The 20450-nt window shown below is 41.9% G+C and overlaps 3 long non-coding RNA genes across 5 annotated transcripts; 1 reads left to right on the plus strand and 2 right to left on the minus strand.

The window, feature by feature from the left end:
* The first annotated feature begins 810 nt into the window (after positions 1-810).
* On the plus strand, positions 811-3764 carry LOC100694271 (uncharacterized). 2 transcript variants are annotated; one of them, XR_002062371.2, is made up of 8 exons: positions 811-855; positions 939-980; positions 1244-1449; positions 1529-1625; positions 1726-1888; positions 2227-2371; positions 2803-2926; positions 3444-3723. It is a non-coding gene; the product is annotated as an uncharacterized LOC100694271 (long non-coding RNA). The 2 variants fall into 2 exon arrangements; XR_003220343.1 differs by lacking the exons at positions 811-855; positions 939-980; positions 1244-1449; positions 1529-1625 and having other exon boundaries at positions 1636-1888; positions 3444-3764.
* Positions 3765-3843: 79 nt separating this feature from the next.
* Positions 3844-4978, minus strand: LOC109202455 (uncharacterized). The gene is made up of 3 exons (XR_002062372.2): positions 4865-4978; positions 4442-4730; positions 3844-4356 (listed from the first exon to the last, which is right to left on the minus strand). It is a non-coding gene; the product is annotated as an uncharacterized LOC109202455 (long non-coding RNA).
* A 10863-nt stretch (positions 4979-15841) lies between these two features.
* On the minus strand, positions 15842-19557 carry LOC112847199 (uncharacterized). Of its 2 annotated transcripts, none has more exons than XR_003220608.1 (3): positions 18546-19557; positions 16241-17789; positions 15842-16090 (listed from the first exon to the last, which is right to left on the minus strand). It is a non-coding gene; the product is annotated as an uncharacterized LOC112847199 (long non-coding RNA). The 2 variants fall into 2 exon arrangements; XR_003220609.1 differs by having other exon boundaries at positions 16241-16441; positions 16535-19557.
* Positions 19558-20450: the final 893 nt, after the last annotated feature.

Below are 20450 nucleotides of genomic sequence, written 5' to 3' on the forward strand. Positions count from 1 at the left end.
TCGCAGCCGAGTGTGAAGCAGCGGGAATGAGGATCAGCACCTCCAAATCTGAGGCCATGGTTCTCAGCCGGAAAAGGGTGGAGTGCCCACTCCGGGTCGGGGATGAGTTCCTGCCCCAAGTGGAGGAGTTTAAGTATCTCGGGGTCTTGTTCGCGAGTGATGGGAGAAGGGAGCCGGAGATCGACAGACGGATTGGTGCTGCGGCTGCAGTGATGCGGATGCTGCACCGGTCTGTCTGTCGATCTCCGGCTCCCTTCGCGAGTGATGGGAGAAGGGAGCCGGAGATCGACAGACGGATTGGTGCTGCGGCTGCAGTGATGCGGACGCTGCACCGGTCCGTCGTGGTGAAGAGGGAGCTGAGTGTAAAAGCGAAGCTCTCAATTTACCGGTCGATCTACGTCCCTACCCTCACCTATGGCCACGAGCTGTGGGTAGTGACCAAAAGAACGAGATCGCGGATACAAGCGGCAGAAATGAGCTTCCTCCGAAGGGTGGCTGGCCTCTCCCTTAGAGATAGGGTGAGAAGTTCGGCCATCCGGGAGGGGCTCAGAGTAGAGCCGCTGCTCCTCCACATCGAAAGGAGCCAGTTGAGGTGGTTCGGGCATCTGACAAGGATGCCTCCTGGGCGCCTCCTGGGTGAGGTGTTCCGGGCATGTCCCACCGGGAGGAGGCCCCGGGGCAGACCCAGGACACGCTGGAGAGATTATATCTCTCGGCTGGCCTGGGAACGCCTTGGTGTTCCCCCGGATAAGCTGGAGGAGGTGGCTGGGGAGAGGGAGGTCTGGGCTTCTCTGCTTAGGCTGCTGCCCCCGCGACCCGGCCTCGGATAAAGCGGATGAAGATGGATGGATGGAGGTATTGTTTTATTTGTTGCTTTTGTACAGTACATGTTTGAGGTCAAGTGATGTGGTTTTTACTCTGGCATTTTTTCATTACAGCAATGCAAACCTTCCTTCACAACAAAAGATGGGCATTTCTAGGTTTGTACACATCAGTAGTCTTTCTTCAATGCTCTGTACAGTGGTTTTCAAACAATTTCTGCCAAGTACCCTTCATGTAAAGGAATCCAGCTACCTAAAGGCTTAGCCTGTCTACTGCATTTTCTTCTTCTGTTAGGTCAAAGTCACATATTGCTGGTGACACAATTCAGTTTGAAAACCTGAAAGACATTAAAGAATACACATGAATACACACAACATAGTTTACAGTATCATGTTTCTAATTGCCAGTTTTTCTCCATTAGCCTGGATGAAATCCTGCAGGCCATAACTACTGCTGTGAATACAGAGGAAGAATTATGTATCACTGTCTCAAGATCCAATATGGTGGAGCGGGGACTTGCACAGTGGAAGAGGCAAAAAAAGGCATTGCCTACAAATCAGCTGAGGGTCACATTTATAGGAGAGGCAGGAATTGATACAGGGGCATTATGGAAAGAATTCCTTACAGGTACACGTATTTAAAATATAATCTAAATTGATAGGAGTGAAAATGGCTACTTAACTGGACTAACTATTTGTGTTAAAAGAAATGGTTGCAGGCTTGGAGCAAAGGCTATTTGAGGGTGACCAGACTGGGAAGGCTCCCAAATATTCATTGCTGGATCTTGATCTAGGAAACTTACGGTAGGGCTTTCTTACATGCATTGGGGTCCTCATCTGTGTGCACACACACACGCATTGGAAATTACCTGATTGATGTTATTTATCTCTTCTCCTCTCACAGTAGTGCTGGTGAAATTTGGGCGGTTAGTCTGACGCAAGGTGGGCCACCACCCTGCTGCCTCAAAGATTGGTGTTACCAGTACTTGTGCAATGGAGAGCTGTAGATTGAGAACATTATGAAAGAGGATGTCTGTGATGTTCATTATACTTCTATTATCTCCCAGGTATGAAGTCTTAAAGGTTTCACTGCTCTAAAATGTTTTGAATTACATGTTTAGCACAGATTTTATCATCCCTTATGTTATTTGCAAATTATAGGACTCTGGAATTGGTCATGTTAATGTGTATGTTTGTGTCCTTTAAGGTTGATTCAGCCACAGAAGATAAAATGACAGAACTCACTGATGAAATTTTGATTTGTGGCTATCATGGACCTGTTAATGTTGAAAAGAAAGAAGAAATTGTTCAGTAAAACTGTTTTACTGTTTCCCCCCCAAAAAAAGTTTAGGTTTTTTTTTTTCATTTAGCAGCATGCTATTTTTTTTTTCTTTCTGCATTTTAGTGCTGTTGTTCTTCATGCCACACTTCGGTTGGTGCCTCTTCTCTCCCAGCTACGTGATGGTCTAAAACTTTATGGTCTTACTGATCTACTGAACCAGTACCCAAACATCTACCAATCACTGTTTGTCCCCGGGGTGGAAGTTAAGGTGAGTAAATGTTGACTTTAGTAGGGATACCACTTGTAAATGTGAATACCAGTTCAAAGTGCTCTTTACCTTTACTTTACAGTATATACTTTAAGTCCTATAGTAGAGAATGTAATTAATGGTGGCACTGGAAAAAGAATATTCAAAATAGTCTTAAGTTATTTAATATTCCACAAAGCCTGAACCGCTTAGAGCAAACAGAAGGCATCAGGTGCAATGAAAAAATCATGTAACCTACAGAGTTATAAAGAGGATTATAAGATTAAATGAGAAGAACTAGCAAGCAGCATGAGACAGACATTTAAGTCCCTGTCCTTATGTGTGACAAAAGAATACAATTTCTTAGAATAAAGACAAAATAATAGGTCCTTGATGTCAATTACAAGTCTTGATTCAGATAAAGCCACAATTTTCTTTGTCTTTCTTACCAGGCTGATGCTGACTTTCTTTTTGCAACATGCAATTCTGAGTTCAGCGAGAAGGGCTCCAACAAAGAACGGGTGGGAATGAGGATTATGAACCATCTACAGGACTTCTTGCAAGAGCTGGAATCACGTAAGTGCACATGTAGTTTACTGTCCATGTATTTTGTCTTTCTGTGTTAAACTTGGAATCATATTTTTATGTAAGGAATGGCTAAAGGTTTAGAGAACGACAAGTCTTGGTTTTCATGGAGTTTGCTGCTTCAGTGTTTTTAGATCTTTTTGTCCAATGTTTCTGGAGTACACTTCAGAAAACGTTTGACAAAAAGATCTAAAAATACAAAAGCAGCAAAATGTGTGAAAACAAATACTTGTTATTCTGTAAAGCTTTGGCCACAGCTGTAGATTACACTATGAGTGCTTGTTCACTCTTGTCAGTAATTAAATTTTTAAGTTGTCTTTGTGAAGTTACAGGTAAACAGTATCTAATATTTTATCTAAATGACTTCTCGGATGAGAGGTGAAACGTCTTCAAGCAACTTAAAGAAGTCCAGACGCTTTTCTTTGCAAACTCCTTTGACTACGATGACCTGGATGACTGAGAACCTTCACAGACATCTAAATGACTGTTTTGTCTTTTTTTTAAAAAGATGAAGAGCCTGAGGCCAGTGACCATCCAGTCGTCCTTTCCCCAAGTTCATTCATACAGTGGCTCATAGGACAAGGCCACATTCCTTTCCTGCCAGATGAGAAGATAAACTTCAAAGTCTCTGTGCAGTTCAACCACTCATGCCATATTCAGTATGGCGCACATGAAGTTTGCTACCCAACCGTTACAGCATGTAGTAACACAGTCAAACTACCTGTTCAACATATGCAAACTTATGAAGCGTTCAAGCATGTGATGACAAACGCGTTCCACTATAGTCAGGCATTTTTTCATATTTAGGAGCATGATCAGTCAGCCAGACATCTTGATTGTTCTATGAAATGTTAGTAAAACAAAAAAACTCGACATGTGTTGCTTGATCTTTTTTTTTTTTTTTTTTCTTTTACAGTTTTTTAAGCATTCTGTTTATTGCCTTTGAAATTATTAAAAAAAAAGTTTTTGTCAATGTAGTCCTTGCTGATTTCTTTCCCTCCTCCATTTGACTGTGTCAGCTTGTCAGTATCTATTTGGGTTCGTGAGTGTAACAGAAAGTAAGAAAATGAAAATTACCATTAAAACAAGGAGAGGTTCTTATTCTTCTTGGAAGAAGGGATTACTTAAAAGAAAAACTATCACTAGCAGTTTGTAAAATTACATGTACTTATAATTTTACTCTCTGATGGGCCAAGCTGCAACTTTCAGGGATGGTGATGTAGGTGAAGAGCATGTGAGAGTGTGGTCCGGTAAATGTCTCTTCCAAAACTACATGAAGGCACAAGAGGATCTATGGAAATGCGTAGAGATTCAATATCTTCAGCATTCAGTGGACATTCCATTTCTGGCACCAAAACACCTGGGTTGTTATGATGGGATAGCCCTGCACTCTCCCAATCAATGCTCTCAATTTGGATTTCCTGAAATAAAGCAGCATATGTAAATGATTTTAAAAATCTACATATAGCACTCAAGAAAACAAAAAGATTGCCATTATTACTCAACTGCCAAATTTTCTTCAGATCTCTGTGGCTCTCTGATGGGGTGCTGCAGCATCCCAGGTTCCCACAGCTGGTTTGGTGAAAGGCTATGCTCTGTCCTGATGGAATGATCATTCCAGCCAGCAGAAAACTTGGCCAAATCCACTTTGAGTCTTGGGAGGAAGGTGTAATGGGCACAGAAGAGATGAAGACTATCTGAGATGTTAAGAAATCCATCTTCCTCCAAGCTGTGTAGTACATCATAATAAATGTCTGTCACCCCTGTCCAAACGTCCCTCCATAGGCGCTCAATTCTACATTTGAAAAAATACAGAAAAGTTCTCAAAGGTCAATCAAAAACTAACAAAGAACAGCCAAACAGCACTTCAGCTGGAGTCAATCATGATGAAATAACAATGTTATGTCACTTAGATCTTACAAGCATTACCTCTGGTTGTGCACGCTTTTTCCACTTATGAAGCTTCCACATCCTGTGCCTCTCACAGTGAACATCATTTCAGCAATCTTGACATTTTCATCTCCTTGGTCAGCTCTTACTCTGATTTTGAAATAAGTATTGAAACAACAAAATACACAAAAACTATTCAAATACATGATTGACACACTTGCGAATTTATATACAGCACTGAAATCCTGATAATTTCATGGTTTAAAATGGCAAACAAAAATCAGGAGACAAACTTAAGAATAAATTTAACGAAGCATTACTCACTTGTAAAAATATCGGCTGTATAAAAGGCTCTGAGATTTATGTCTATGTTCTGCAGTAGTGTGTGGAGTCGCGGGAAATGATGTAGGCAGAAGTTTGGGGTACTGCGCTGCTACTCCAGAAGGGGAGATTGTTTTTCTGTGTTAGTTCTGTTTTACCTCATCACGTAAGCTGTGTTCCTGTTTGCCATCCACTCAGCGGTATTCGCTGAGTGTTAAGTTCATGACTGGAAGTAATTTTCCTTAAAAATTTATTAAATATGTTTATTTTCCGATCCTGATGTTTGCCGCGGCTTCAGTTACTTTCTACTGCGTTGTAGCAGCACATTTTTCACTTCATTATTAGAAGCATGTGCCGCTGGCTGCCACCGTTATATAGTAATTTTATTTAGTCCTTTGTTCACAGTTAGAGTGGATGTTTCTGCTATGTATGACATTCTCACTGTGTTTAATTGTGTCCTTTCTGTGTTTGGAGCGAGAGATGTAAGATTGGCATATTTCAAGTCATGTTATGTTATATATATATTCAGATGGATGTGTTGGTTTATTTCATTTAATATTTTATGTTTATCTTAGTGGAGCTGTTGCTGTATATATTTATATACTCATGGCAATTTGTTTGTTACTACAGACTGCTGTCAACACTGAGCATCTAGGTGGCAATAAACAGCTGGCGGTGACAATCCAGCAAAGTGGAAGCCTCTTGTCCTCCTTCCTGTATCCTGACCGATACACCATCTTGTTAGCTGCTGAACCTAAAAGAACTACCCCTCACCAAGTACTCCTCAATAGTATCATATCTATCTAATAGACTCCAATTTGTTCATGTAAATGGAGAGTCCTCTTTACACACTACAGTTAATTATGGAGTTCCACAGAGTTCACTGCTAGGACCAATTCTGTTTACATTATACATGCTTCTCTTAGGCAGTATCATCAGAAGACATAGCATTCATTTTCACTGCTATGCAGATGACACCCAACTTTATCTATGAATTCAGATAACACACACCACTTAGTTAAACTGCAGGAACGTCTTAAAGACATAAAGACCTGGATGACCTCTAACTTTCTGCTTCTTAATTGAGATAATACTGAGGATATTTTACTCAGCCCCGAAAATCTTAGAAATATGGTATCTAACCAGATTCTTACTCTGGATGGCATTACCTTGGCCTCCAGTAACACTGCGAGGAACCTTGGGGTCATTTTTGACCAGGATATGTCCTTTAATGCACATATTAAACAAATATGCAGAACTGCTTTCTTCCATTTGTGCAATATCTCTAAAATTAGAAATATCCTGTCTCAGAGTGACGCTGAAAAACTAGTTCATGCATTTATTACTTCTAGCCTGGACTATTGTAATTATTATGAAAATGTCCTAAAAACTCCCTGAAAAGCGTTCAGTTATTCCAAAATGCTGCAGCAAGAGTACTGACGGGCTAGAATGAAACAGCGTATTTCTCCTGTATTGGCTTCCCTTCACTGGCTCTCTGTTAAATCCAGAATTGAATTCAAAATTCTGCTCCTCACATGCAAGGTCTTAAATAATCAGGTCCCATCTTATCTTAATGACCTTCTAGTAGACTTGTAGTCAATACCGCCCAAACCAAGACCATGACAATATCAAGACCAGAGGGTATCGAGACCAAGACAAGACCAAGACAAAGTCGAGACGAGACCAAGACCGAGACAAAAAAGTCTTTAAACTGCAGCCAGATGCTGCTTCGTTTATGGGTGTCATTTATTTATGTGTTTTTGCGATGCACTCGCACAGCCCTCCTCACCGCTGTCTACTGTCTCACTCACTTACTGAGAGGACAGACGCACGCTTACCTGACTGTCGCGTCTCTCACCCTCTCTGTTTTTCACATAATGATATTATCCTTTATCCTCGCATGTGATTGGCCACAATATGGAGGGATTGGAGCATAGCTGAGCCACTGTGTAAGAGCTGAGCAGCGAAAGGAAATTAAGTGAGGAGACGGCTCTCATTCAGTGGGATTCGAATCTTCTGATTCACTACAAAGCACTCTCTAAGCACGGCTCTTAGAGCTGATGCTTTTGCACATGACACATTATCGAACGTTACGTTGTGTGTCATGGATACCGTTGACTCCAAATCTTCCGACCACTATGTCGATCTGAAACAGCAAGACTGAGACAGCGAGACCAAGACAAGACTGAAGGATCCGAGACCAAGACAAGACCAAGACCAAAGTCCGTCGAGACCAAGACAAGACCAAGACCACGTAAAAGTGGTCTCGAGACATCCAACTCTACCTTCTAGTACCATATCACCCCATTAGACCACTTCGCTCTCGCACTGCAGGTTTATTTGTTATTCCTAGAGTATTTAAAAGCAGAATGGGAGGGAGAGCCTTCAGTTTTCAGGCCCCTCTTCTGTGGAACCAGCTTCCAGTTTGGATTCAGGAGACAGACGCTATCTCTACTTTTTGAGATTAGGCTTAAAACTTTCCTTTTTGCTAAAACATATAGTTAGGGCTTTATCAGATGACCCTGAATCCTCCCTTTGTTGTGCTGCAATAGGTGTAGGCTGCTGGGGCTCATATGATGCATTGAGTTTTTCCTTTTCAGTCACCTTTCTCACTCAAAATGCGTTAATAGACTTATCTGCACTGAATCACACTTGTTATTAATCTCTTGCTCTCTTCCACAGCATGCCTTTTATCCTGTCTTCCTTCTCTCACCCCAACCGGTTGCAGCAGATGGCCGCCTCTCCCTGAGCCTGGTTCTGCCGGAGGTTTGTTCCTGTTAAAAGGGAGTTTTTCCTTCCCACTGTCACCAAAGTGCTTGCTCATAGGGGTTCAATTGATTTTTTTTTTGTCTGTATGTATATTGTAGGGTGTACCTTATAATATAAAGCACCTCGAGGCAACTGTTGTTGTGATTTGGCACTATATAAATAAAATTGAATTGAATTGAATTGAAATGGATTGAACTTAATCCTCAGAAAAACATTTAGACTATGAGTCCGGCGACGTAGGCGATCAAAATGGCAGCTTGAGGAAGCTCATTGCAGTGACAGCTACTTTGCTTAGACTTAGAGCATTGCGCTACACAACATATTCAAAATACCATCTTAGGACAGTGGGAAGCTTGAAGACTCACAAAAATCACACTTTGACACCAAGAAGGAAGCCCGCAGAAAGCTAATGATGTGTGGCCACCCTCACCTTCAAAATCAGATATTACTCAAATTGCAGCAACTGAACAAATGGCCAAAGACTGCAAGTATTTACGCACTACTTAAGAAAACCTCAGAGACACAAGAGAGCAAACTCAATGCAATCCAAACTGCTACGAGGGCAGTGGAGGGTAAGCTGGCGGATATGGCTACTGGAATAAGCAATGCTGAGTCTTGCTTGGATTTCCTTGAGGAGGCTAGCAGAGCTCTAAAAGAAAATCCCCCTGCTACCAGTGATGAGGGGAATGCTCTACAACAGAAATTACACATCCTCGAAAACAGAGGACGGAGAAACAACCTGCTCTTTGGTGGCTTTCCAGAAGGCTGCGAGGGTTTGGATGCTGTAACCCTTATGCGTGACATGGCACAGCTGGACTTGCTGGATGCTCCATTTTGAAAGGATGAGATCTTAAGGGTAATCAGAAACCTCCCAACTGACAAGGCCCCTGAGTTAGATGGGTTCACAACAGAATTTTACAGGAACTTTGCAGAGGACCTCTCCCCTTTACTCCTGCAAATGTTTGATGAGGCCCTGGACAAGGGCTGCCAGCCACCAACACTGTCAGTGTCACTTATTTCCTTTGCCTTCAAGAAAAACAAAGACTCACTTGACTGTAAGAGTTATAGACCAATAAGCTTGATCAACTGTGACTGCAAAATTTTAGCCAAAGTACTAGCAACCAGATTAGATAAGGTCATGACTTGCCTAGTACCCCCTGACCAAGTTGGCTTTATTCGGACTCACAACTCTGCTGATAATACTAGACATCTAATTGATATTATGTGGGCAACCCGGAATAAATCCCCAACATGGGACTCTTCTCCAGCTATAGCCCTCTCCCCAGATGCAGAGAAAGCATTCAACAGGGTAGAGTGGCATTTTCTATTTTGTGTAATGGAAGCATTTGGCTTTGGCTCAAAATTCATGACGTGGGTCAAACACTCCAAGAGCTTCAATACTAATGAATTGTGCTATATCACAGTCCTTCAGCCTCCACAGACGTACGATACAGGGCTGCCCATTGAGTCCTCTGCTTTTTGCTCTAGCTTTTGTTGAATTAAGGATTTAAATTGTCTAGATCAAGGGGAATTAATATGTCTGTAGGAATGTTGTATTCTTTATGGGTGTGTTTTGTTAGGATGATTTTCTAAACCCCTGTTTAAAGGACAATAGTGGACTTTTATTCTCAAAGCATTTCACGTGACCTTAAAGCTCTCAAGAATGAGATTTTTCCAGCTGAGTAATAAAGGACTGGAGAGATTGATGAGAATGATCTTGACACTTTAGAGCCTCTAGCAGCAACAATACCCTGATTCTCCAGGTATCCAGGTTCACAGTAACAATCATAAATTGATGCTCTATGCTCTGGTCCTGATATCACAGCCAGAATGCTTTCTAACTGCTCTATTTAGAATTATTAACCGGTTCTCTAATATATCTGGATATAGAGTAAATTGGTCAAAATCCGAAGTGCTCTCTCTGACAGCCTTCTGCCCCAAAACCTCGTCCCAGCCAGGGAACTTTAGCTGGCCTCGGACAGGCAACTGTCCAACAGCCCTGTTGGACAGTTTCAGAACCAACATAATTGGTTCTTACCCTTTAGAGAAAGTTAACATCATTAAAATGAAGTGTGCTCCATAATTCAATTACTTACTACAAGCGGTCCCGCTTGTAGCAAGTAATTGAAGGGGGGGGGGGGTCAGTCCTTCACAGAGAGAGAACAGTGTCTATTCTCCCCATCTCTCTGCTGATGCTGGTGTTCCTCTTCTTCCTCAGACACTGCTGAGTTTCTCCTGGTGGATCATCGGGGATGCAAAGCCTCAAAGATGATCTATAGCAGTGGGTTCCTCAGTCTGTTCTGATTCCAGACACTTGCAGTTCTCAGACATGGAAATCAAATGTGTGATAAGCTGCAGGATTCAAACACAAGTGTAACATATAAATAGATGTTCATGCTTTTATTTAACGGTCACAGAGAAAGAAAAAGAGAGAGAAGGGAAAAGTGCAGGGCAGACAGAAAGGTGACAGGCTCGGGTCATATACACTACTACAAAACAGCAAAAGTGAAAGAGTATTTTCTGTTCATGTTATTATGAATACTAAATAAAAAGAGTTCCCAGCTGGTACAGTGACCACATGTTTGACTCCGAACAAACATTAAAGTCTTTTTGACTCCACACCACGGAACAGATGCAGTTAAATAACCAAGCTAACATTAACAGTCCAATGAACCCTGCTTGTACCCTGATATTCATGACTGAAAACCAGGCAACATTCACAGCCTGTCTACATTTTGGGTTGTTCTGTTTGTGGATATATTACTGACTTTAATTATCCATAAAATTGTCACATTCTCTCTAAGATTAAAGTCAAATATTGTATTTGTTTTGCACATTTGGAGCAGCCTTCGAATTGGGACAGCTTTCGTCACCTGGCTGTGATGTGATCTGCCTTCAATTGTGGCCTTCAAATGCGGCGAATGAATTGGGACACAGCTACAGTGTCTGCTTTGTTTACTTCAGAGAACAGCTGATCGCCCATGAGTTATGAGACCATCTCGTTCACAAAAATCAAAACTGACATTATTGAAATCCAGCAATGAGGAAAAGGTCTACAAAAAACTGTATACTTACCGCATTTAATGTATCTTAACCATACATAATGCATATTACAGAATGTAACATCTGCATATATATTTTTTAAAAATGGCTTTGCTTTTGCCACATATGATTTCGATACCACCCTAAGAAAATTTCTCTACATCCGCCCCTGCTTAAGCCTAATCCTGCCATAAAATTAATTTATGACCCAGGTGGTTTTGTTGTTTAGTTGGCTCACTTTTTGTGTAGTAGAGCTATGACTTTAGTTCAGTTCGAAAACTTCCACAAACCATGACCTGCTCTTGCTGTGCTCAATGTACCTTTGTGCTATAACAGCAACTCATTTTAAAATAAAAGGATGTCAGACTGGGTGTTGTCTGTTAACTGGTTGAGCTGCTAAATCTCCTGATTTGTAATCATAGCGAGGTATTTCCATCTGTTTACAAGTTTGCAATTATTAGAGGGTGGAGACTCATGTTACAGTGGGTAATATGCAATGTTATCTGGTTATATATATGGTTAATGTTTACTTTAAGTATTGGACCAATCTATTAAAATATATTATTTATTTATTTTCTGTCCCGTTTGGTTCTTTAGCCATCAGAACTGTTGTCTGAAGACCAATAAAGATACCCAACAGATTTACTTTACCAAGCAGATTATCACGGCTTTGCCCTATTGGTCCATTTCATCTGTTGTTATTATTATTATTATTTTATTTTATTTTCAGTTGTTACAGACGGGACAGACATGGCTGGGGGATAGGAACGGGAGAAAGAAAAACAGAGGGGAAGAGGGACAGTGAGAAAGGGCACTTAAAAAGAAAAAAAACATCTCCTGGATCACCTGTTGAGGGAAAGAAAAGAGAGAAAACAAGCAAGAAAGACAGCAGCATAATAAACACAAAACCATTGCATTAATGTAGCTAAGTTTAAATAACTGTAAATACTAAATATTGAATGTTGTTGTGCAGCACACAGGACCGATAGTGCACAATGTGCTTTGAGGGAGCAGCCAAGAAAGGGGTGGTTTGTGTCTATGAATATAATTATAGGAAAAAAGAAAACAGAAACAGGAAAAACAACAACAGAAATAAGAAAAAAGAAATAGGAAAAAACAGATTCCCAAAAGCACAAGGAAAGCGTTTCTGGGGAGACAATAACCTGATGGACCAGTTGCAGGAACCCAAAACATGGTAGGTGTGTTTTATCATGATTCATACAATACTGATGACGGATTTTAGGCTAATAATTAGGCTAACACACTTACCTCTCATCTTTTCTTTCTTCACAAAATCGATAGATGCTCCACTTCCTTTAAGTGTCTCCCAGCGCAATTATTAACATATATTAGCATATCTCTTCTCCTGGCTCTTGACGGAGGCAGTCACTCTTTCTCCCTCTCCCTCTCCCTTATCTTTCCTGCTTGGCTTCTCATGTCTAGTATAGTTTCGCTTATTCTCTAACCCTAAGAAAGTCTCCCAGACTTGTTCTCTAAAAACCTAAAGAAGAATTATGGATTTGATCAACTGGTCCCTTAACGAAACTGACAAACTCCTGGGCTGGGGAGAGCCCGATTGTCCTGCGGAGACGTTTGCAGCCGGATACTCGATGGTCGGTTGCATCGTGTGTCTGGCGACACTCTCGATGGAGGACATTGAATGACATCTACCAATTCGGAACCATGATAACAGAGTTCTGGCTGATTGGAGCTGGCTCGGACCTGGCTTATCGAAGAATAAGAAGCGGCTACAGCTGTTCAAAATCCCACAAGGCTGGCCGACATGATAGACGATGGGCAGGGCTGTGTGCACTCAGACTGTGTTTTTTTAAACACAATATGGATACGATCTCAGAGAAGCTCATGGCTCTGCGATATGGATAAGATCTTGAAGAAGAACAACGGGAATTAAGAGACCTGGTGACCAGTGACGGACATTATACCTACTGTAAAATTGGAAGCAGTTTGTTCGCACTAACCAAAACAACTACCATCTTCATCTCATGCGGCCCCCCTGGCACCAGCTGGATGTTCAAGGCAAAAGCTGACAGGAATAACAATGCTCCCTTAGATAATAAGACTGTTTGTTGTGACTCTCTCCCTCCTCATTCAAGGCCGCCCGCATCGACCGAATATTGTTGACTTTTGCCTAACCGGGTGAAGGGATACTTTCTCTCGGCTGAACACGGAACACACACACACACACATGCACACATACGGATTTACACTGACACATAACTACACTCACCCCCCCCACCCCCTCCACACGCCTTCGAAGCTTATGTCTTCTATGTTGTGAGATGTGATGATTCATGTGCTATGTGCTGAGGTGGGGTTTTTTTCTGTTCTAAAACTGATCTCCCTGTTGGAGCTCAGTCTGGGGGGAGGTCTTTTTTTCTCCTCGTCTTTCCTCATGTTGTGCATTTTCTGTGGTTTCGGTTCAGGTCGCTGCTCGTGTGGTCGACCGGCCAGTGCTACCTAGACTGACCTGTCTCCCCAATGAGATGTTTGTGTATTGTATGTATGGTCGGCAAGGTATCATCTATCTTAATTGTCCCTTGGGGATAAATAAAGTCTTTTTGACTTTGACTTGACTTTGACTATATTTTGGTTCTTGCAGCTGGTCCATTGGGTTATTGTCTCCCCAGAAACACTTCCTTTGTGTTTTTGGAAATCTGTTTTTTCCTATTTCTGTTTTCTTTTTTCCTATTTCCGTTGTCGTTTTTCCAATTTCCGCTGTGTTATGTGTGCTTTTGCAGCATTTTTCTTATTCCTGGTGTTTTCTTAAGTTGCAGTCCCTTTGGCCTCTCAGGGCCACCGTAAAGAAAAACCATCTAATATACATATAATAATGTACAACACATTATGGAGTATGCTTGTACTGTGAGGTCCTGCCTCAATGTATGCAATTAACCACCAGACAGCTAGACAGGTGATGGGTTTGTCTGGCACAGACCAACAGCTGGAACGAGACAATTCTACTACAATGGCAAAAGCAAGATGCAAGTCACCAAAGTTCTGTGTGTGATCGCGTGCACGAGGGAGAGAACTGTGACGAGCGCTGTTCCTGATGTTCGAACCCCAGTCGCTCTCAGTTAGCTCCCCCGTAGCATTGCTCTTTATTGTGGTTACATGAATATGCATAGTCTCATTAACATATGACATCTTACATAGGCATTAGTGATGGGATTTCCGGCTCTTTTTAGAGAACCGGCTCTTTCGGCTCGGCTCACTAAAAAGAGCTGCCTCTTTCGGCTCCGAACCGGCTCTTCAGGTCTATTTGTTGCTTTAATTAATTTATTATTAACAATAATATAAAATTATGCACAAAAGGAATTACTAATGTAAAAAAAAGTGGTTTTATTTATATATGTTTATATATAAATATGTACAGTGGCCCCTAGACAAAGGACGTACAAACTCCGAAGCACGTATAAACTCCAAAACACATTCCTAGAGTTAACTGAACTTCCAAAACAGAGCTCCCTAGATCACTTAAATTACACAATTGAAAGCATATGTGTATTGTTTGTGTATTTATACACAAGCACTCATATATATTCAAATAATTTAAAAAAAATGTTCATTTACCTGTTAGTACCACACACCAAATCCGGTCGTTGGTACTTGCTGGCTTGTGTAGCCTCTAGGTAACAAAAGCTCAACACTGCCCCTAGCATCCTGGAGCACTTCTGTTGTGTTTTGTACGTGTTTTGGAGTTTTTACGTGTTTTGGAGTTTTTGCGTGTTTTGGAGTTTGTACGTGCTTCAGGGTTTGTACGTGCTTCAGGGTTTGTACGTGCTTCAGAGTTCGCACGTGTTTTTAAGTTTGTACGTGCTTTGTCTCTAGGGGCAACGGAAATATACTTTTATTTATTCACTCCACATAAAATTTAATAAATAAATCATATAATACAAAAACCAACTAGTCACAGTTCAACTTTTAACTATTTAAATTTTCAGCTTTTCCCTTTTAAACAAATTTAAAGCAAAACAATACAAAACACTGCAAACCACAACACAATTAAATATAAATTAAAATATGAAAACAAAAAGAAGATGCACATTCTCTGTCATATAGGCCTGCATGAATAAACTTTCTGAATCCTTTATCATCCGCAACTGAAAATAGTTGTGGATGATTACTATACCTTTCTAATGTGACGTTGTTGTCCCTGGCTCTCTTTCTCCATCTCTCCCTCTCGCTCTGTTCCTGTGCTACTGCGAGTGTAACTACCGCCCCTCCCCCCTCTTCCCAGTGCAAAGCACAAGGCTCGCGTGTGGAATGAAGCGGAAAAGAAGTGCGAGAGAGTGAGAGAAGGAAAAAAAATAACCCACGGCTCGCAATAAGGAGCCGGCTCGCGTCGTTCACGTCAAAGATCCGGCTCTAAGAGCCATTTCGTTTGCGACCGACACATCACTAATAGGCATACATGTGAACAAAGAGTACCATCTGTGTGTATGTGTAGGTATGCATGCATGTGTGTGTGTGGTCAAAATGTGACACTGTGAACGACTCCCCTAAATCTGCTGGCCTGGAAGTCCAGCAGTTCATCTAAAGAGAAGGCACTTATACTAAAACAGACATAGATGTGTTTACCATACCATAAAACAGTAAGAGAAGGTACGACCTCTCTCATGACCCTAGGATGTGTGTGTATATGCCAGAGCACTCTGGAAGGCACACAGAGTCTTTGCAGCCTATTAAGGATCACACATCCTATCACTACACAATCGATTATACACCCCTAAGAATATATGGTTATATATTTCTAAGCATAAATGACAATCCAACAATATAAACCTACCACAGGTATGTTATAAATAATATTATATTAGGTCAATTTTCTTATACGTATTTTTGACCTGGGGGAAGAATTGGTTGTGAACTGGAAAAGGAAAATGCTTATGAACTTGTGAAGTAAAAACATGATGCATTTAAGGTTATCCTGTTTGGTTTTTATTTAAGAAGAGAATTTGTTCCGTTATGCGATGGCCGAGTCTGTTTCTTTATTTGGAGATAATTTCTCCTGCCTTAGAGAAAATCCTCTCACATGGAACAGAAGAGGCTGCAGTGCACAAACACTGGTAGAGCTGCAGGTATACGGTCTTCCTGGGTCCCACAGACTATTGGCTAAAAAGAATAAACAAATTAAATTGCTACAAATTTTGTAGAATAACATTTTACGATTTTTTAAAAATAAAATATATTTTTGTTATGCGTAACTACGGGTGGACTCGGGGAGCCACCCTCTTAAGTAGCTCCCCGACGAGGCTTCATTACCTGCAGGTGTGTGTGATCATCCGCTTCAGGTGTGGCCACCTCCAGACGGGACACACCCACCAGGCCTGCCTGAAACCCAGTGCATAGTACGTAATATATTATATTAGTCCATAACTGCTCTTGGACCCTGGGTCACTCAGGCCCAGGTCCCTGACAGAGCCAGGACTTGCAGGACAAACACACACCGGTGGCGCACTCGATCTAAAGGGAGAGGGATAATAGAGTTAAGAGCATGAATGCAGATTTAACAAGAGTTGAAGAGCTTACTTAGTGAGCTTACTAAGTCTTACTTACTTAGTCTGAAAATACAATCTCCGGGGAAGTTATCAGAAGCCAGACTGAGCAGCAAAGAGAGAAACTGAGAGATGTGGTGCTGGGATGTAAACTGAAACTCCATTCAGCCTCAGGAAAAGATGTTCTCTATCATATCGAGACATCTTTCCACTCCATTACATATTTCATATGTACAGGGTATGACCCTCCTTGGTCGTGGCATGTGGATATTCCATTAAGACACTCCGGTTAGCCCGGCCACACCTGACACCTTACGTATAAAACAGCTGTGCAAACATGACATCGGGGATCATTTGATCTCCACTTGGGTTGTGCGTGTGTGATTGACTGAACACAGAAACTCGCCATACCGCTCAGGAGGTGTCACGAGGCCTGCGAAAGCATTCGGCCAGAGTAAGCCTCCAGCTTGGGGCCTTGGAGATCTCCGACCCGAGCTGGAGGCCTTTCGTAGACGCAGCGGCCACGCTCAGGGCAGGCAGGGAGGATGTGAGGCCAAGGCTCAGCCACCCTCCAGCCGCCCCCCTTCCTCCTGACATCTCTTGGAGCCAGGCCACCCAGCCTGGCGAAGGGGGCCATATGGGCGGTAGACGCTTGGGACAGCCAAGCAGGGTTTTTCTCCTGCTACTTCCTGGTTCCTAAGCGGGACAGGGTTCTTCGTCCCATTCTGGACCTCGGGGGAGTCAGTTGTTATCTCTGGTCCCTGAAGTGCAAGATGCTGACGATCCCCAGGGTGCGTCAGGCCGTCAATGAGGGGGAATGGTTTGCCACGATCCATCTGAAGGACGCCTACTTTGAGATCCCTACCTGGCAGGGGCACTGGCAGTTCCTCAGATTCGGGTTCGAGGGGCGGATCTTCGAGTTCCTCGTCTTCCTCTTTGGTATCTCCCTGGCACCCTGAACCTTCACCAGGTGTGTGGGCATAACCCTTGCACTTATGAGGCTGCTGGGCCTCAGGATCTTGAATTACCTGACGACTGGCCGGTCTGCGCCTCCTCAGTAGAACAGTGCCACAGCCATGTTGCCCTTCTGGTCTCCCATGTTCAGGCTCTGGAGCTCCACCTGAATCCCAAGAAGTGCAGGTTGGAACCATCTCAGACCACCTTTTCTAGGCATGTCCCTGGAGTCTGTCAGGGCCTTAGTGTCCCTCATGGCGCAACGGCAGCGAGTCCTCGGGGCATACCTCGAACACTTCGGCCTCCACTCTCGGGTGAGCTGGGGCTTGTGTCTCCGCGATTCACTGAAATCGCTGCCCCGCCTACCTGTGCCAGAAAAGGAGACACAAAAACACAGAAAGACCAAAACACCACACAACAATTATCTGGCTACTAAGTTTTTTTTTTATTACATTAAATTTAAAGAGTCAAATGGAAGTCTTTCTAAAGTAATGTAATGATATTTATATTATGAAAAGCAGATTTTTGACATTTTAAATTTTTCATGATTTAAGATAAAATATACACACACAAATCAAAAGCAAACAACAAGAAAAAATTGACCAAAATCAACTAAAGATACTGCCACATAACTTCCTCTCTTCCTCGCTGGCTCCATATCTCTCAATAGAATGATCTTTGGTTCGTTATCTCTCACAATCAAAACAATTGGTTCCTTTTCTCCCTGCCACACAGCGCTCCATGACAGAACGACACGACCACTACATAGACCCAGTGGGCTTATCCCAGGAGAGCAACCTGGCCAGCATCCAAGGCCTGATTAAGCAAATTTCACACACCTCAGATACCAGGGCAAGGGTGGTAGGGATAAACGCCATCGAGGCAATTCTAGAGGATAATCCACATTTTCACCAGCTTCCGGAAATAACGGGCCTGGTTAAAAAGCTGCATGTGCGGGACATGCTACAAGCTCAGAAGCTAGCAAGCTTGGTCCACTCCCGGCGTTCCACACCAAAGCAGCAGCAGATTCCAGCAGCAACAGCAACAACTGGAAAGTGTTTCTACGCCCCTGCAACGGAATATCACCTCCTCCACACTTCAACAGGAACAGTACTCACCTGCCTTTTTTTCTGGCTGCGATGTGGTTGGAGGATGAGGAGCAGGCCTTCATTTCTCCACCATTTCCCTCTCCCAGGAGCAAGTGGCATACGTGCCGCCGATGCTCCTTTCCACAGTTGGATTCCAGAACTTCCGAGCCCGGATTAATTTCTTAAGAGCCACTCAACCGGAGTTAAGTAACCCTGATTCAGTCTCCCCTTTGCCTGTTAACTCAGAAGTAAACTTTAACTTTACAAAAGTAAAGTAAAAGTTTATTTATATAGCACTTTTCACAGACATATGTCACAAAGTGCTTCACAAGACAGGTAACAAAACATAGTACAGTTATAAATACATCATAAAAACCCTGGTCCAGACGGACAGCACTTTCAAAAGCTTTTTGAAATAAAAAGCTGCTTTTTAAACGTCTCCACCGAGTCCAGACAGCATAGAAACGGAGGAGGGTTAGGGTTAGGGGGTTAGGGTTAGTGCATTCCATAGTCTGGGTGCAACAACTTGGAAAGATCAGTCCCCTCAAGTTCTGAAACGAGTGTGGGGGGCCACTGAAAGGTTTTGATTCAATGTCAAGTTACGAAAACAGGTATGAATACAAATCAAATCAGATTATATAGGGAGGGGCCTGTCCCTGTAGTGCTCTGAAGGTTAAAACTAAAATCTTAAAATGGAACCTAAATCTGATTGGTAGCCAATGTAGCGACTTTAAAACAGGAGTTACATGAGCTCCTTTGAGCAAGCCAGTAGTCTTGCTGCAGACTTTTGATCAACCTGGAGATGAGCCAGCCCTTTCTTGTTTACACAGATAAAAAAAACACTGTTAGAATAGTCCCTATAGATCTAAGTTTTGAGATGTTCCTCAAATGAAAAAAGCAGGTTCTTACTGTCTGATTTAAGTTCCGCTCCAAAGAAAAAGCTTCATCAAAAATGTTGACGTGAATGAACTAGAGATGTTTTGTAAAGAGGAATGGTCCAAAATACCTTCAACCACAATCCAGACTCTCATTGGAACCTACAGGAAGCGTTTAGAGGCTGTAATTTGTAAAAAACTTTAAATTTGTAAAAAAAAAGGCAGATCTACTAAACATTGATTTCATTTCTTTTTTTGTGGTGCCCAAATTTATGCACCTGCCTGATTTTGTTTAAACAATTATTGCACACTTTCTGTAAATCCAATAAACTTCATATCACTTCTCAAATATCACTGTCTGTGTCTCCTATATGATATATTTAACTGACATTTTTTATTGTAACAACCAACGATTTATACAGGAAAATAATGACTATTAAAAACAGGGTTCGTACGGGTGCTTGAAATCCTTGAAAATGCTTGAATTCTAATGTCGTCTTTTCAAGGTTTGAAAAGTGCTTGAATTTCAGATGTGGTGCTTAAAAGTGCTTGAAAATGTAACTGTATTTCATTCACAATAAATGGCTATCTGATTGAATTGTTTTCTTATCAGACAGAGAAATAAAATGAGACGTAAAAGCAAAATTTCCCCGCCTGGGCTGCCTTGGGTCTGTTTCAATATGTGACCCCGTATGGGCTCAAAATGTGGTCATAAATATTTTGTACTTGTAAATCAGTTTTGTACTTGTAAATCAGGATTTGTATGTGTAAAACGAATTTGTGTGTGTGTAAAAAAGATTTGTATGTGTAAAAAAAATTTGTGCGTCAGGATTTGTATGTGTAAAAAAATTTTGTGCGTGTGTAAAAAAGATTTGTATGTGTAAAAAGAATTTGTGCGTGCGTAAAAAAGATTTATAATAATAATAATGCATTGGATTTATATAGCGCTGTATAGCAAACTGTATTACCCTTCAAGGACCTGCAGTTCAAAAAAAGCGCCCCTCCGACAGCCAAACCCATCTGTTCTCTGATTGGATTGTTACATTTGTGATTGACATGA

The sequence above is a fragment of the Oreochromis niloticus genome, linkage group LG6 (assembly GCF_001858045.2).
Source record: "Oreochromis niloticus isolate F11D_XX linkage group LG6, O_niloticus_UMD_NMBU, whole genome shotgun sequence".
In the NCBI taxonomy this organism is placed as follows: domain Eukaryota; kingdom Metazoa; phylum Chordata; class Actinopteri; order Cichliformes; family Cichlidae; genus Oreochromis; species Oreochromis niloticus.